Genomic DNA, 17,637 nt, shown 5'->3' with positions numbered 1-17,637 from the left:
CTTTTAAAATGGTTTTTGGGAAGTAGCTGGAAGAGTTTGAAGATGCAGGTTAGAGAGGCCCCAAAATGCTGTAATCGGAGCTTAAAACAGAAGCTCTAGTGGGAATTAAGGAAAACAAAATGCAAATACAAATGCATGGAATGTGCTTGTGGGTTCCTAACAGGAACACAGACTCTACTGGCAGCAAATCTGTGACCCATTGCTGTCACAATCGGGAAGGTAACCTGACTGCATTTCTCCTGAAAATCTTAGCAAGGCTGAATTCAAAAGTAATGGACTAATTAATTTGGTAGAGGAAAAATGAAGGCAAGACAGCAGTCTGGGTGTAGCAGTTGTTCTGGCTACTTTTAGCCAAGCTTACAATGATGTCAATGGGCTGAAGCCCAGAAGAAAGATGTGACTAGCCGATCATGTTAGACTGTGGTTGACTTTAAAGTTTCAGATCCGAACGCAGACAAGGCTGCTGTATTAGTTACCTTCTTATTGCTATGATGAAATATCATGACCAAGGCAACCTAGAAAAGACAGCCTATATTTGAGCTTTTGGTTTCAAAGGATTAAGAGTCTACCGTGGCAGGGAAGTATGGCAGGAAGCATGAGCCATAGCAGATGGAGAAGGAAGTTGAAGGCTCATATCTTAAACCACAAGCAGAGCCTCCAGTGACACACCTCTTCCAACAAAGTCATACTCCCTAAGCCTTCCCCAAATAGTGCTACCTATCAAAGGCCAAATATTCCAACGGCCATGGTTATGGGAGCATCTCATTCAAACCATGGCAGCTGCTGCAATTGCTATAAATACTCAAGAGAAGAGTACGGGTAGAGAAAAAAGAAAAACCTAACTTCCCCATACTGGGACAATAGGAAAGGTGTCCTCAGGGTGAGAACACACCCACCAAAGGCCATTGACAACTTTGACTTAGAATATCTGAATAAAAGAGCCATGAGTGTTCTACCGGAATATTAACCTTTGCTTGCTTTAGTGACCCAAACACCTAGAGACTGCTACAGTCCTTTTCTGAGGTGTCTTGGCCCTACCTCAAGCTCGTCATCTGCATGGTGTTTGATTTTCAGACATATAGAAGATAAGGGTTATAAAGTTGTGAGAGCTTACATCAAGGTACTAAAGCAAAGCTTATGGAGCCAGACAATGTATAACGGGATCAGATTCCCTGCAGGGAGCCCCTACAGGGATCTGCCGGTGAACCCAAGTTGCAAATGAGACACAGGCACCAAGTGAAACTGCCCCAAGGGGAAAATCACATGTACTGTAAGTGGCAGGGCCATAGAAACAGCTGTCCAGACTCACTGACCTCATGACACTGCCGTGCCCCAGGTTCTGGACATGAATACAAGATTTAATGTTTGACGCAGTAAGCTTGGTGCCATCTCTCCTTGCTATCTTCAGGGTTCTCCCTTTAGGAATGGTAATGTTCAGCATGCCATTGGATATTAAAAGCAATTTTACTTTGATCGCATAGGGGATCATAGTTATGAAGTGAAAAAGACTTTGAAATTTGGAATTGATGTTGTAGCTGTTAAGACTATAGGGACTTTGGAAGTGGGACTCAATAGATTTTGCAGTGTCAGGTGACCACAAGTCTTTGGGGGCCTAGGATGGAATATTACAGTTTGGAACTGAAATGGGATGGGCTGAGGTTTTGAACACTCAGTTATCAGCCTATGCTAATGTGAAGACTGTGGAGCCTTAAGAAGGGAAGGCATGGCTGGTGGAAGTATGTCATTAGGGCTGTGTCTTTGAAGGCTGTGCCCACGCCTGGTCATGGTGGCCACACTCTGCTTCCCGTCAGCTACCATCTGAACAAGGCTTTGTTGTACACACCCACCACTGGGTACTCCACCATGCCCTCTACGATGGTATATATACTCTGACATCATGAGCCAAAATAGACCTTTGTGTGGGGTCTTGGGGGAGGGAGATTGTATATGCAATGTATAATCTTTTACATGAATTAAAATGTTTTACGTGTGTTAAAATAAGGAAACCCATTTGTTGTATGTAGAATATTATTTTAAGGTGTGTTACTTTTGTTAATGCTCTGGAACATTTGTTTAATGATGCAAAGATGTGTTTGATTAAATAAAATTTGCCTGAAGGTTGAGTCAGCAACTAGCTGACAGGAAGCTGTAGGGAGGAGCCAGGTGGAGAAGCGTTTTTAAAGAGGACCAAGGAGAAACATGGAAACTTCTGGGGAGACACGGAGAGGTGAGCTAGGTGAGCTGCTTGCTAGTCAACCTCTCTGGGGAGCAGGATTCCACCTCAGCCTTTGAATCTTGAGTTCTTTAGAGGGACAGAGATTTAGATAAGTTCCTGTTGTAGCTTTGAAAGACCCAGTGCCTGAGAGAACAGAATTTCTTCATGCTGCCCCCCTTGCAACCGAACTGCTGCTGGTAGCTGCAGAGTTGCGGTTGTTAGGACAGCTGTAGCTTAAAAGGCAGCAACAGTTCAAAAAGAAAACAACACCCATTATTTTGAGTGCTCATTGGAAAAAAATTGATTTTAAAAAACAGAACAGTATTCTTTAGTTATGGCATGCAGCACTTTAAATTATGGCAAATAGTTTACTTTCTCAATACCCAGTAGCCCTAAAAGTGGGTCAGCAATTATGTAACTATTATCTGACCTGCCCCCTTAATCTTTACAGCTTCTACCCGGAGTCTGTAGCATTTGAGCAGTCAATGAGGCGAAGGAGACCTGCTCGCCAGGATCTGCTTAACACCCAGAATTCCAGTACTGGGAAAGAGACAATTCCTGGATGTCCCCATTTTGCTGGTAATGTGGATGCTTTCCTGTCCTCTGGGCACCCTTTCTTGGAGGCTCAGTGAGCCACGTTTAGAGGAGCCAAGCCATCTCGTCTTTCCCTCATTCATTCTCGACATCTTCAAGTCCTCAGTAGCTCGGTGCTGGGAGACGCCATTTTTCCTTCAGGTACTTGTAGCGCAGCGAATATAGGCTGTAGTCCGCAGTCTCCAGTGCAGTTATCCTGAAACAGGCTTTGCAGCTGGCCACTCCCCACGCCCACCCCACCCTCCCTCACAAGCAGTAGAGCAAAGGGGGTTTAGAACACGGCCACGTGGTGAGGTGCTGAAGTAGGAAGGCTCTAGGTATGCCGAGTTCAAGAAAATTAGAGTAGTGAAATCACTATTTGATTTTAATGTCCGTCTTTTCTTTTTTTCTGGAGATTGTCAAACTGTTCTTTGTTTAAGCATCTATTTTTGTCTTTTGACCAGTCCTTCAGCCCGTCCAAGTTTTAGCTGATACACTGTTTGGTAAGAATCACTGTTTGGTAATATTTCAGCTAGGATTTAGTCCAATTCCAATTTTACAAAATATCAATGGAATTTTAATTGTCTACAGCTGACACCGCTCCCATGGCTGAATGTTTCCATATGAAGGACCTAAGAGTACAGGAACATGCACGTCAAGAGACCAGTCCCATAGTATTAGGTGAATGATCCCATAGAGATGCTAGCCTTATGAGCCTCCCTTGGCATTTACTTAATGTTGTGCTTGTTTTAACAATTATATATGTAACGTATTGTGGTCATATACACTCCCATTACCTTCCTGCAGCCTCCTCCCATTCCTATTGACCCCCTTCTTTGTCCAGCTACTTTCCCCCAGCTAGTCAGTCAGTGCTGCCTTTGCTGAATGAAAAAGACACTGATGTAAACTAAGAAGTAATCAAATGACATGAACAGCCAAATGCAGGCCTATACGTCCAGCTTCCTGGGAAGCAGAGGCAGGAAAATCGCAAGACCAAGTCCTACCTGGGCTACACAGTAAGTTCAAGGTCATCAGGACAGTTTAGTAAGATGCTGTCTCAAAAGCAAAGACTGTAACAATGCCCTTGTCTGGCATCCTCCAGGCTCTGAGTTCAAAAAGTAAACAAATCCAGTGAGCAGTAGTGTGGGAAGAGACTGGGGAAACTGTCCCAGATGGTGTAGACTCATCGAATACGGATAGGGTGGGTGAGTGAAAGTTTAGGATTCTCTCTTTGGTGTAGATGCATGGGAGACTGGGGAGACTGTCCCAGATGCTGTAGACTCATCGAATAGGGTTAGGGTGGAGTTTAGCAGTAGAGCACAGGCTTCTTTTGCAAGCCCCTGGGTTCAATTCCTAACATGAAAAGAATTTTTAAAACTCACACACTATGTGGACTTTAGAAGACTGGCATGGTGGTATATCTGCCCTGAGGCAGGAGGATCTCTTGAGCCCAGTTATTCAGGATACAGTAAGGCAACAGAGCAAGTCCCTGTCTCTTTACTTAGAAGCAGAGAAATGGCTCCAGAGAATGACATAGTCCTCAAACTCCACATCCCAGCTCCTACCATTGGACACGTGCCTATCGTGACTCAGCCACCTCAGTTCATCATTGTAAGAGATTTCCTAATAAATAAATATTTGTTAAAAATAAATAAAATGTAAATTTAACTAAATAAACTGGATTCATCATACTAACAGTGCTGTGTTAATGTAAGAAAACGTTTTTACATTGGATAAGCAATAAGTATCTAATGTCAAGGTATCTGTGAATGTTCAGAGAAATTTAAAATTTAAAGAGCCTAACAAGTTCTTAAACGTTGTAATTCCAACTCATAACATACAATTTATTTTAGAATTGCTTGAAAGATGAAAACTTTAATACTGAAACACTTAGAGCCCTTTTTCATGATCATGATAACTGTTTTGTGTTGATAAAGTTAAAGCTTAGACTTACTTATAAGACTCAAAAATCTCTGCTGTAGAATATTGTTTTAAAGTGGGTTAATTTTGTTTATACTGTGGAACATGTTTAATGATGTAAAGAGGTATCGCTTTTGTTTGTGTTGCATTTGTTTAACTCTGTGAAGCTGTGATTCTTTGCCTGTCTAAAGTACCTGATGGTCTAATAAAGAACTGAATGGCCGTTAGCAAGCCAATAGCAAGACTGGAGAAAGGATAGGCGGAGGTAGCAGGCAGAGAGAATAGGAGGAAAGAAGAAAGAGCAAGAGAACAAGAAGAGAAGACACTAGGGGCCAGCCACCCACAACACAGTCGGTCATGGAGTAAGAGTAAAAATAAGATATACAGAAGTAAGGAAAGAAAAAAGCCCACAGACAAAAGGTAGTGGGGAATCATTTAAGTTAAGAAAAGTTGGTTGGCTAGAAACAAGTCAAGCTAAGGCCCGACATTCATAATTAAGAATAAGCCTCTGTGTGTGATTTATCTGGAAGCTAGATAGATAGTGAGCCCCTCCAAAAAAAAACCTGAAAGAGCAAAGAAACAAAAGAGAAAAAAAAAAACTAACAACAACATTTTGACGTTCCAACATGGGGCTAGAGTAAAAGAAGATCTAGCTACAAATCTCTTTGTCAGGCATCCAAAATTCTATAAAATACAATAAAATAAAATAGACTACACTAAATGCATCGATGTGCTTCAAATGCATAAGGAATTAAATTAAATTTATAAATGGGACTGGTTGTTTAAGGACTCCCAGTTTTTCCATTTGCATTAATTAAATATTCACTCTAAGAAAAACATGAACTTGCTGGTTCTTGCTTTAATAGATTTGTAAGTTCATATTAAAATCCTAATTAAATAGATTTCAGAGTTATAATTTTATAAACTATTAACTTAAAACCCAAATATTATCAAACATTCTTTTTATGTACAAAATTCCTCATCAAAACAGGCAACAAACTCATACACAGTTCCAAGAGAAGGCACACAAAATTCTTGAGAAAAAGCCAAGCCAATCTTTATATTGACATTATACTTTTCTTACCACACATTTTTTCTATTCCAGGATTTAAAAACTAATATTGTTTTATCTTGGTGTATGTGTGTGTGTGTGTATGTGTGTGTTTGTATGTGTATGCATGTATAATATGTGTGTGTTCATTAATGTATAAAATTGTAGGCATGCATATACCATGGCATGCCTGTAGAGGTCAAAAGACAGAATTGGGTATTGCCTTGCCTTCTACTTTGTTTGAAACGAGACTGTTTTGTTGGTGGTGCTTCGGACACCACACTTGCTGGCTCTGGGAGCTTCTAGAAATTCTGTGTCCACTTCTTGCCTTGCTGTAGGAACACTGGGATTACACATACGAGCTCCTGCATCTGGCATTACATGGGTTCTGTGGGTTCAAATTCAGGCCTTCATGCATGAGCAGCAAGTGTTTTATCCATTTAGCCCTCACAGCTCTAAAAAGCTCATCTTAAATGAAAATATAAATTCAAAACTAGATTACTCTTATCTGCCTGAATACACGAGAACATGCAGGCCCTTGGACATATATATGTGGATGAGAATGGGTAGCAGAAAAGTTTTGGGGGGCATTCCTCTAAATAAGGGACCATTATCTCAGGGGTACAGGATGTTCTGGAATAAAGCAGCCCACCTGTAACAGAGGCATCAAATATTTCCTTTACATTGTTTTGGGTGACAACTGGGGTGTAGTTTAGTGGTTGAGAGCTTGCTTACCATACACAAGGCTCTAAGTTCAACTCTCAGACCACACAAAAACACACATGGGACAGGAGGTTAAAAATTATATATGGAATGATGTTTTTTTTCTAGTTCCATCCATTTGCCTTTAGATTTCCTGATATCATTGTTTTTAGCAGCTGAGTAATATTCCATTGTATAGATATACTCCATTGTAGTCTGTATTCATTCTTCAGCTGAGGGCCATCTAAGTTGTTTCTAGGTTCTGCCTCTTACAAATCATGCTGCTATGAACATAGTTCATCAAATATTCTTGTGGAATGATTGAACATCCTTTGGGCATATGCCCAAGAGTGGTATTGCTGGGTCTTGAGGTAGATTGATTCCCAGTTTCCTGAGAAATCGCCATACTGATTTTCACAGTGACTACGTGAGTCGCACTCCCACTAGCTGTGGAGGAGTGTTTCTTTTGCTCTACATCCTCTCCAGCATAAACTGTCATTGGTGGCTTTGATCTTAGGCATTCTGACAGGTGTAAAATGGAATCTCAGAGTCGTTTTGGCTTGCATTTCCCTCATGGCTAAGGATGTTGAGCAATTCCTTAAGCACCTTTCAGCCATGTGAGATTCTTCTGTTGAGGATTCTCTGTATAGATCTGGAAGCCATTTTTTATTTGGATTACTTATTTTGTTTTGTTATGTTTTTTGATGTCTAGTTTCTTGAGTTCTTTATATATTTTGTAAATTAACCCTCTGTCCGATGTGTCCTATTCTGTAGGCTGTTGTTTGTCCTATTGATGGTGTCCTTTGCCTTACAGAAGCTTCTCAGTTTCAGGAGATCCCATTTACTAGCTGTCAGTGTCTGTGCTACTGGTGTTATATTCAGGAAGTGGTCTCTTGTGCCAATGCATTCAAGGTTATTTCCCACTTTTTTCTATCAGCTTCAGTGTAACCGGGTTTATGTCAAGGTCTTTGATCCACTAGCATTTGAATTTTGAGCCGAATGATAGATATGGATCTATTTTCATTCTTCTGCATGCCAACATCTAGTTATGCCAGTACCATTTGTAAAAGATGTTTTTCCATCATATAATTATGCCTTCTTTGTCAAAAATCAGGTGTCCATATGTGTGTGAATTTACATAAGTGTCTTCAGTTCACTGCCATTGACTCACCTGTCGCTTTCTTATGGCAATACCAAGCTGTTTTTATTATTATAGCTCTGTAGTAGAGCTTGAAATCAGGGATAGTGATACCTGGAGAAGTTCCTTTATTGTACAGTATTGTTTTAGCTATCTGGGTTTTTTGTTTTTCCATATGAAGTTGAGTGTTGTTCTTTCAAAGTCTGTAAAGAATTGTATAGGAATTTTGATAGGAATTGCAATCAATCTATAGATTGCTTTTGGTAAGCTTTACTATGTGAACCCTGCTGATTCATGAATGTGGGAGATCTTTCCATCTTCTGACACCTTCTCCAGCTTCTTTCTTCAAAGGAAGTTATTGTCATACAGGTCTTTCACTTGTTTGGCTAGAGTTACATCAAGATATTTTGTATTACTTGTGGCTATTTTTTGTTTTTGTTTTTTGGGGGATGTTTTTGTTGGTTGGTTGGTTGGTTGGTTGGTTGATTTTTCACTGTAGCTTTGAAGCCTGTCCTGGAACTATCTCTTGTAGACCAGGCTGGCCTCAAACTCACAGAGATCCGCCTGCCTCTGCCTCCCGAATATTAGTATGAAGGTGTGTGCTGCCACCACCCAGCTACTTGTGGCTATTTTTTTTTTACTTTTATATGCATTTATTTCATGTTGAATTTATTCCCGTTCCAGAAGTTTTTGCTTTTTCAGTTTCTTCTGGAATATCTTTTTCTTCTGTGCAACCTCCTCTTCTGGCTTTGGAACAATCTGTTCCTTTTCAATGAGGATCATCTCGATGTGGCAGGGGGAGCTCATGTATGGGTTAATCCGGCTATGAGCTCTGTAAGTTCGTCGGTGCATCTTAGGTGCTTTGTTCACCTGGATGTGCTCAATGACCAGAGAGTCTACATCTAAACCCTTCAGTTCAGCATTGCTCTCTGCATTTTTAAGCATGTGCAGCAAAAATTCTGCACTCTTTTTTGGCCACCGACCCTGTGTCCAGCCCCACTGTTTGGCCTGGGCGCACCTACCGACTCCACCATTGTACCGTCGGAATGGCACACACTGCTTCTTCAAAGTGACATCTTTCAGATACTTGGTGGCTTTTCAGATATGCATACCCTTGATTGCCTGGGCCATTTCACGGGTGTTCTTAAAGTGAACCCGAAGGTTTGATCCTCTCGATTTGCATGATTTTGTAGGGTTTTCTGGGTCAAGAGAGTAGCGAACCATCTTCACGGGTCACCTCTGGCCGCTTACAGGAAGAGCCTTGTGGCTATTTTAAAGGGTGTTATTTCCTTCATTATTTCTCAGTCTGTTTATCATTTGAATATAGGAGGGCTACTGATTTTATTTTATTTTTTTAGTTAATCTTGTATCCAGCCACTTCACTGAAGGTGTTTATCAGCTGTAGGAACTCCCTGGTAGAATTTTTGGGGTTGTTTATGTATTAGTATATCATATCATCTGCAAATAATGATCCTAAAAATCATCCTTATTTTTCAATAAACAGATAACCCAGACAAAGAAATACAAGCGTGGTATGTACTCACTCATAAGTAAAGGATAACCATGCTACTACAGTCCACAGCCCCAGAGGTAACAAGGAGGGCCCAAAGGGGAACAGGGACTCATGGATTTCCCTGGGAAGGAGAAATAGAAGGGATCTCCTGGTTAGGTTAGGGACCAACAGGGATGGGAAGATGAGGGATTGGGTTGTGGATAAAGGGGGAAAGTAATGAAAGAGATGTCTTCATGTGGGGGGTATTTTGTTACAAGGGAAATCCCATAAATCTACAAGGATGACCCCAGCTAAGACTTCTAGCAATGGTAGATAGGTAACCTGAATTGGCCAACTCCTGTGATCAAATGGGTGGTTACCCCAATTGTCATCAAAGAGCCTTCACCCAAGGACAGATGGAAACAGATGCAGGGATCGACAGCCAAGCAACAGGCTGAGCTCAGGGGAATTTTGTTGAAGAGAAGGAAGAAGGATTGTATAAGCCAGGAGGTTAAGGTTGTCAGAACCCACAGAGACAGCTGACCTAGGCTCATAGGAGCTCACAGCTAGGGAGCCTGCATGGGACCAACCGAGGCCCTCTTCATATGTGTTACAGCTGTGAAGCTTGATCTACCTGTGGATCTCCTAGTGATGAGAGCAAAGCCTGGTCCTAACACATTAATTGGCTTCCTCATGTCGGATTGCCTTGTCCAGTTTTAATATAAGGGGAGGAGCTTAGTCCTACCTCAACTTGATATGCCATGCTCTGTTGACACCTACGGGAGGCCTCCCTTTTCTGAACAGAAACAGGGGAGGAATGGATGGGAGTGGGGGAATATAAGGGGAGGAGAGTAAGGAGGGGAAATGGTGGTCAGGAAGTAAAATAAATGAATTATTTAATTAATAAATACATTGCTTTATTTATTTTAAAAGCTATACATTGGACTGGACTCAAGTCAAATGATATTTCTGAAGCTCTAGACTGACTGTCTTGCTATTATTAAAAGAACCAGTCTAAGCCTGATTCATCCCTACATTCCGGGCTCAAACAGTTCCCGAAACATCTAGTATGGCCACACCTGCAGCCAGGTTGAAACACTGGCCCAGACTCGCCTCCTGCTTTGATGCTTCACATTCTTCCTTCTGAGAGAAGCAAGAAAGATGGCTGCAAAACAGCTCGTGGTGGTTTGAAAGAAAATGGCTCCCAGAGGAAGTGGCACAATTAGGAGGTTTGGCCTTGTTGGGAAAGCTGTGTCAGTGTGGGGGTAGGCCTTGAAGTTTCAGCCATGCTCAAGCAGCACCCAGTGTCTCAGACCACTCCTTGTTGCCTGCAAGATGTAGGACTCTCAGCTCCTTCTCCACCACTGTGCCTGCCTGCACCCCACCATGGCACACGATGATGATAATGGACTAAACCCCTGAAAATGCAAGACACCCCAATTAAATGAGTTGCGAGGGCCATAGGGTCTCTTCACAGCAATAGAAAACCTAAGACATCCTTAAAGAACAAACGGAATTTACTTTATTTAAAAGGCAGCGATAAATTGTCAAAGATTTTGAAGCAGAAAAGTAAATTTTAAAAGTTTCAGTGGCACACAGTGAGGAAGACCTAGAGATAAGGGCCAAGTAGGGAGGTATCCCAAGGGCTGGGACTGAAGCTCAGTGGTATTGAGTGTGAGACCCTGGGTTCAACCCCCAATATTGAAAAAATACGGGAATTCCATGGGTATTCAATATTTGCGCCAGCACTTGTCAGGGGCTGGGTGACTAAAAATGGTTCCAACCAGAATATGAGGAACCAAGGATGCAGTACAATGGATGTTGGGCGGAGAGCCCAGCGGCCCTGAACAAAAGTGGGCATTTTGTCTGTGTTCGCTGACAGAAGACAAAGAGGAAGGCAGAAATGCAAAGAGAAACAAGGAATTTTCGATAACTTACCAGACCTAGAAGTCAGAAGTCCTGCAGCCCAGGACTCTGGGTTCCTTGCAAGTGCTGGCACCACTCACAAAATCTGGGGTGTAGGTTTGGAGAGGCAGATTGTCATTGATGCTAAACAGACAACTTCTGGACTAAAGCCCACCAGGTCTGCGTGAAAAACATGGGACTCATTTCCATCAGAAGGGAGATGTCTCAAGAATACACATCACAGGAGAGAAGAGTCTCTAAAAGGGGGAACAATCATAGAGAAAACCAAGCTTTACCACCAAAACCAAAACACAGGATATCAAATGAGTTTGAAAAACAAGGGGTCAGGAGCATTAGACACCACAGAAAATACCCAGGCTGGGAAGAATAGAGTCACAGCTACTGTTTTTGCAGTGAGGATGTAACATTGAATCCCGAAAGAGCAATTTATTTGTTTACTTATTCTTTTCAAAATGCATTTATTTTTATGACTTTGAGTGTGTGGGTAGTAGGTGTGTGTGTGTGTGTGTGTGTGTGTGTGTGTGTGTGTACATGAGTTAGGTACCATGAAGGCCAGAATAAAGTGTCACATCCCCTGGAGCTGGAGGAGGCTCTCACTAGAAACTGAACTTTGGTCCTCTGCAAGAACAGTATATGCTCTAAATGACTGAACCCTCTCTCTAGCCCTCTTTCTTATTTTATTTTTGTTTTCAGAAGTATTAAGGAAACTTTAAAGCAAATCAGTAGAAAAGATCAGATAGCCAGGAAGAGACCAGTAAACAACAAGGGTAAGGATACTTACAGGCAGGAAAGCAGTTTGTCAAATGACAGGTATTAGGGCTGGAGAGATAGCTCCACAGTTCAGAGCACGGGCTACTCTGCCAGAGGACCTGGGTTCAATTCCCAGCACCCACATGGTCACTCACAGCCAACTGTAACTCCAGTTCCAGGGGATCCAGCATCCTCTTCTGACCTTCTAGGGCACCAGGCACACATGCTATACACATACATAAATGGAGGCAAAATATTCATACATATAAAATAATAAAATAATTTTTCAAAAAGACAGACTAGAATGCAAGAAGCTGAGTAACAATGAGGAAAGAGCAATGGAAAGGTTTAACTATTTTCTTTTAAATGTTTGACCATTAAAAGAAGAAAAACAGAAGGCTGTTTGGGAGATAGTCAAACATCATAGAGAAAACTTTTTTCCAACAAAATTTTAACATTAATCCCAGAGTTTTTGCCTAGGCCATAACTATGTAAACACACCTGATCATTGTAGCTCTATTCACTTTGGAGCAAGTCCTGCAGGACCACCTAAAATCCTCCAACATGTGAACTTCTATTTGAAGTCTCAATGATTGCAAGTTTCCGATCCAGTATTTCAGTTAAACTGGAGTGCGGTGGTTCTTTGTATTGCTAGAATTATGTCCAAATGTCACTTCCCACTCAAATTTCCTTTCTATTGCTATGTAGAAGCATTTGTAAATTTAGATAGACATAGCATATCTTAGGAGGATGGAAACGGAGGAGAGTGTGAGGGAGGACGGGAGGGAAGGAGGGAGAGAGAGGATGAGAGGGGAAGAGGGAGAGTATGAGGGAGGATGTGAGGGAGGACGTGGGGGAGGAGGGAAAGTATGAGGGAGAATGGGATGGAGGAGGGAGAATGGGAAGGAGAATGGGAGGGGAAGAAGAGTGTGAGGGAGGGTGAGAGGGAGGAGGGAGAGCGTGAGGGAGAATGGGAGGGAGGAGGGAGAGTGTGAGGGAAGATGGAAGGGGAAGAGGGAGAATGAGGAGGAGGGAAAGTGTGAAAGAATGGCAGAGGAGGAGAGAGAGTGTAAGCAAAGGAGTATGGGAGGTAAGCTCAAAGTACAGTCTATACTCACACAGAATGTCCTCTTGTAATCTACTACCATGTATAGTAAAGGTACATAATGACAGCACTTTAAATAAAAAGGAAAATAATTTTTACTTGTAAGTTATCTAAGTAAAGAAGAAATAAGAAAAGAAAGAAAAAAAGAAAGAAAGGAGAATGAGAGGAAAGAAGCAGAACAATGGGCAGGTGACTATAAATACGTGTGTGTGTGTGTGTGTGTGTGTGTGTGTGTGTGTGTGTGTGTGTGAATTTTAATGTATTTTCAAATAAGTAAAACCTCTTTAAATTTGCTCTCTCGCAAACTTAGCCATTATGACTATTTTCCAAAACATTATCTATTGCCATGTATCCTGTCCCCACTCCCAAACCCTCAACTATTTTCCTTCTCCCCTCCCACTCCCAATTAACTTCCAGTTGTGGGTGGACATCAGTTCCTCATCATGCCCTTCACATAAGTGATGAATTTATGATCCCTGCTGTAATGAAACACCGGGACCCAAGAAGCTTCCGGAGGAAAGGGTTTATTCCCCTTAAGCCTCCACATCACAGCTCATCATCAAAGGAACTCACACAGGGCAGGAACCTGGGGGCAGGAGCTGACGCAGAAGCCATGGAGGGGTGCTGTTTACTGGCTTTCTCCCTATGGTTTGCCCAGTCTGCTTTCTTATAGAACCCAGGACCACCAGCCCAGGGAAGGCACCACCGACAATGGGCTGGGTCTTCCCCATCAATCACTAATTAAGAAATATCCTACAGGCTTGCCTATAGCCCCACCTTTTTTAATTGAGGTTCCCTCCTCTCAGATGACTCCAGTATGTGTCATAAAAGTTGACATGAAACTATCCAGCTCGGCATACTATTACAATGATTTGTTCACTGTCTCCTCAAGCCTAGGATGTCTGGAACGCCGTCTGTCTCTTGCCCAGTTGTGTGAGCACCACACAATGTGCCTAAACAGACTAGACACTCAGCCACACTCGGGAAGTGATGATTGCCTTCTCTGCTTAGGACATGGAATTTAAAATACCATGAACAAAGTTGCTTATAAATACCATGTGTCCCTCACACAGCTTTGGAGGCTTTCAAGTCTAAGATAAAGGGGCCGGCAGGTCTCTTCCCTCTGTGTCCTCATGCACCTGCTCTGCTATCTGGAATGTTTTTCTAAAGGCGCCAGTCCTACGCAGAGACTAAACACCTTTATGGGTCTTCTCCCTGTTCAAGCGACAGCAGAAAACGAGAAAGACCCTCACTACCAAGTCAGCGTCTGATCCAACAGGGAGGATGTGTACAAAGAGCTGCAGTCAGTGTTTTAAAGGGTGTGTGCTTGTGTGTGTGAGCGCGCGTGTGATGTATGAGTGCAGGCATGCACAAGCAGCAGTGCCCACGTTGCACAGAGGACATTTGGGAGTCGGTTCTCTTCCACTGTGGTTCCGAGACTTGAACTCAGGCTACCAGGATTATGCAGTGAGACTCTGAGCTGTCTCTCTGGCCCCCTGGAGGAGTTGGGAGAAAATCCTTGGTTTGGAAATGCTTTATTTGAACAGGTGCCTTAGGACTGTGCCTTTGAGAGTGTGCAGGACTGTGCTGGGAAGGGCTCGAAGGAAGGATATGACATGATGCATGGGCTCGCATGTAACGGCATGGTTTTCTTGGGAGTCCTGAGTCATTCTCTCCATAAGGATTGTGATTTCTACAGGGAGATTCTAGAATAGAGATTAGATTGAAAATCAATAGATACACTATGGTTGGAATGTCTGTGTCCTTCCCAAATCAATAAATTGATGCCTAAATCAAGGACACAGCCTTCCCACAAAGACATACCCCTTCCCTCAAGGACACGCCTTCTATGAAAAGGACAGGCCCCCTCCCACAAGGACACGCCCCTTTCACGAGGATATAGAATTTTTTAAATTCATAGACTTGAAGATTATAACAATAGTAGTGGTACTTAGAGGTGGTCTAGCTTAAACATTATGCTTAGCGATAGAACCTTTCTTTAAATTTTCCAAAAACCCCATCAATGTTTTCTAACCTCTGAGCAAGATAAGGGAGAGCTGGTGGGGTGGAGGGAAGAAGCCTGATGCCTCGCTGGTAGGCTTCTCTTCACAAAGGAAGCAGGCACACTTTACACAGTTGCACAGAAGCCTTGCAGAACACAGATTGAGGCTGTGATGTGGCTGAATGTCCACAGCATAGTAGAAGCCCTTAAGAAAGCAGCCCAGTGAGCCAGTGGAAAAGTGCAACACCAGGTAAAGCGCATTCCCTGGGAAGGGTTGTTAACGACCAGTAAAGGCAGCTAAAGGATGAACTGCTCTAAGTAAGGAAAATGTGAATTTAAACAAGAAGGAAAAGAACTCTATAATACTGGTAAAAATGCAAAAAAATTTCATCTTTAAGAAGCTAAAGAAGCATTGTTGTAGAAATGGTGGTTGGGCAGGATTTCCAGCTTTCATTTGTAATTATTCTTTCATTCAGAAATATTATTTCTAAGGATCTGCTCTATAGAAAGCATAAGCATATGAAGCACACAGATAACATCTCCAAACAAACCTTTTGTGAGTCATTTTTAATAAAGAAAAATTAGAAGCATCATGAAAAACAATGGAAGGTTTAAATAAAGTATAACAGTCCTACTAAGAAACGCTGTGAATTAAGTCTTAAATGGTAATAACAAAGACAATAAAGGAGCTGGAGAGATGACTTGGTAGTTAAGGGCTCTTGCTCTTTCAGGGGACCTGCGTGGGTTCCGAACACCTATATGACGGTTCGATAGCTGTAACTCTAGTTCCAGGGGATCTGACACCATCTTTTGGCTTCCTTGGGTAGTATATGCATGTAGCACATGCATACATGCAGGCAAAATGCTCACATACAAAATAAAAATAAATTTTTTCTTAAGAAAAGTTGGGTCATGGTGGCTGATGCCTTTAATCCCAGTACTCAAGAGACAGGATGATTTATGTAAATTTGAAGCCAGCCTGGTCTACATAGAGAGCTCCAGGCCAGCCAGGGATATAGAGTGAGACACTGTGTCCATTAAAAAAAAAGAAAAGAAAAGAAGGAAGGAAGAGAGAGAAGGAGGGAGGGGGACAATCAGGGAGGAAGAAAGGGAGGATAAGAAAAAGAAAAACAACAATGATTGGAAGTAAGAGTTGATACAATGAGATAGCAAATAAGTAAATGACACCCAGACATGCAGGGAATGTGGCATACAAAAGTTGTCAGGACAAGTCTAGCTACAGAAAAGAGATACTAAACTCTGAGGCATTTTTCCTCTTTGAAGGTTCAAAATGGGTCAATGCATGGCAAGCTAAGAGGATGTTACAGCTGCTTCTTGGCTGAGAACTTTGGTACCAGCACCATGAACGAGTTTCAGGTACTCTTGTAGATTTCAAATTAAGGAAAGAAATGTTCCTACGAGACACTCCGGATGTTAAGTAAGCATTCCCTGATGTTGGTGACTATGAAGAGCAAGGGGACCTGGTGAACTGCACCTGATTCCACCCAAGACATCTAAAAGGAGGTGCAGGCTGTCTGGCTACTGATGGATGAGCTAAAAGAGAGGTAGCTGCTTTGAGGGTGGCCGGAACTCCCAGAGTTCCTGAAGGCTAGAAGACCTGAGTGGGCCAGATGTGGACCATAGGAGAGAGACAACCAGCCTGTCTTGCTGGGACTGGTCCAATTGAGCCAACTGGGAAGGATGCTCCCAGTGGCTGCATGGCAGGAAAGCAGCCAGCTGGAAGTGAGTTCATCATTCTTGTCAAGGGAAGTACAGGTGGGAAGAGCCTGGTGGTTGGAAGACTTCCCAAAGAATCCTTGCAGACATCCATGAAAAAGAGAGAGAGAGAGGAGCCCTCGTTAAAATTCGCCCGATACAGACAGGACAAAACCATTCAGTTATGAGAAGCTTTCCTGTTGTCTGCCATCCCCCCTTCCCTGCTGCAAGCAAAAAAGGAAAGGGGGAAGGTGGACAAAGAATATGGGGTGGAGAACTTGATCACATCCCAGAAGTAAGCTTCTTGCCCACAGCAGACCCTCAGTGAGCGAGGGGAAGAGGCAAACTGAGTTTGAAATCAAACCTAAGCTTTGTTACTCACACAGTTCCGGATGCTTCTGATTCCTGAGTGACAGCTTATGTACTCATTACTTTCGTCATTACTGTGACCATGGACCTGGCACGAACAACCTAAGGAAGCAAAGATTTACGTCTCCTCGTGGGACTCAGTTCGAGATTTCTTGGCCCTGTGCACTTGAGCAGAACACCATGGTGGAAGGAGCCTGTAGCAGAGGACAGATGTGCGTATCGCAACAGTCCGGAAGCAGATGGAGACAGGAGGGGTGTTATAACCCCAAGAGTCCATCCTTTATGATCTGCTTCATTTTTGCATTTTTCCATTTCTCACGATTGTGTGTGTGCATGTGTGTATGTGTGTGTATGTGTGCATGTGTGTGTACATGTGTGTATGTGTGTGCACGTGTGTGCGTGTGTGCGTGTGTGTGTGTGTAGGCCTGAGGTTGATGCTGGGAACCATTAACTGCTCATCTACCTTATGCTCTGAGGCATGGTCTTAAAGATATGGCTATGCTCACTCAGCCAGCTTGCTCTGGGGGTCTGCCGGCTTCACTTCTTGAAGCTGTAATCATAGGTGGGCCACCATCATATGGCATTTATGTGGGTTTCTGGGGATGTGAACTTGAGTCCCCATGCTTGCACTGCAAGCACTTTACCCTGTGAGCCATCTCCTCAGCCTCTTGTGACCCA

General features: G+C 42.7%; 1 pseudogene; it reads right to left on the bottom strand.

Annotated features, from left to right (window-relative positions):
• Positions 1–8,268: 8,268 nt before the first annotated feature.
• On the bottom strand, positions 8,269–8,846 carry LOC130886800 (60S ribosomal protein L17-like; annotated as a pseudogene).
• Between the last annotated feature and the right edge of the window lie 8,791 nt (positions 8,847–17,637).

Source organism: Chionomys nivalis, chromosome 14 (assembly GCF_950005125.1).
Source record: "Chionomys nivalis chromosome 14, mChiNiv1.1, whole genome shotgun sequence".
NCBI lineage: Eukaryota > Metazoa > Chordata > Mammalia > Rodentia > Cricetidae > Chionomys > Chionomys nivalis.
This window is presented reverse-complemented; position numbering and strand designations above follow the sequence as displayed.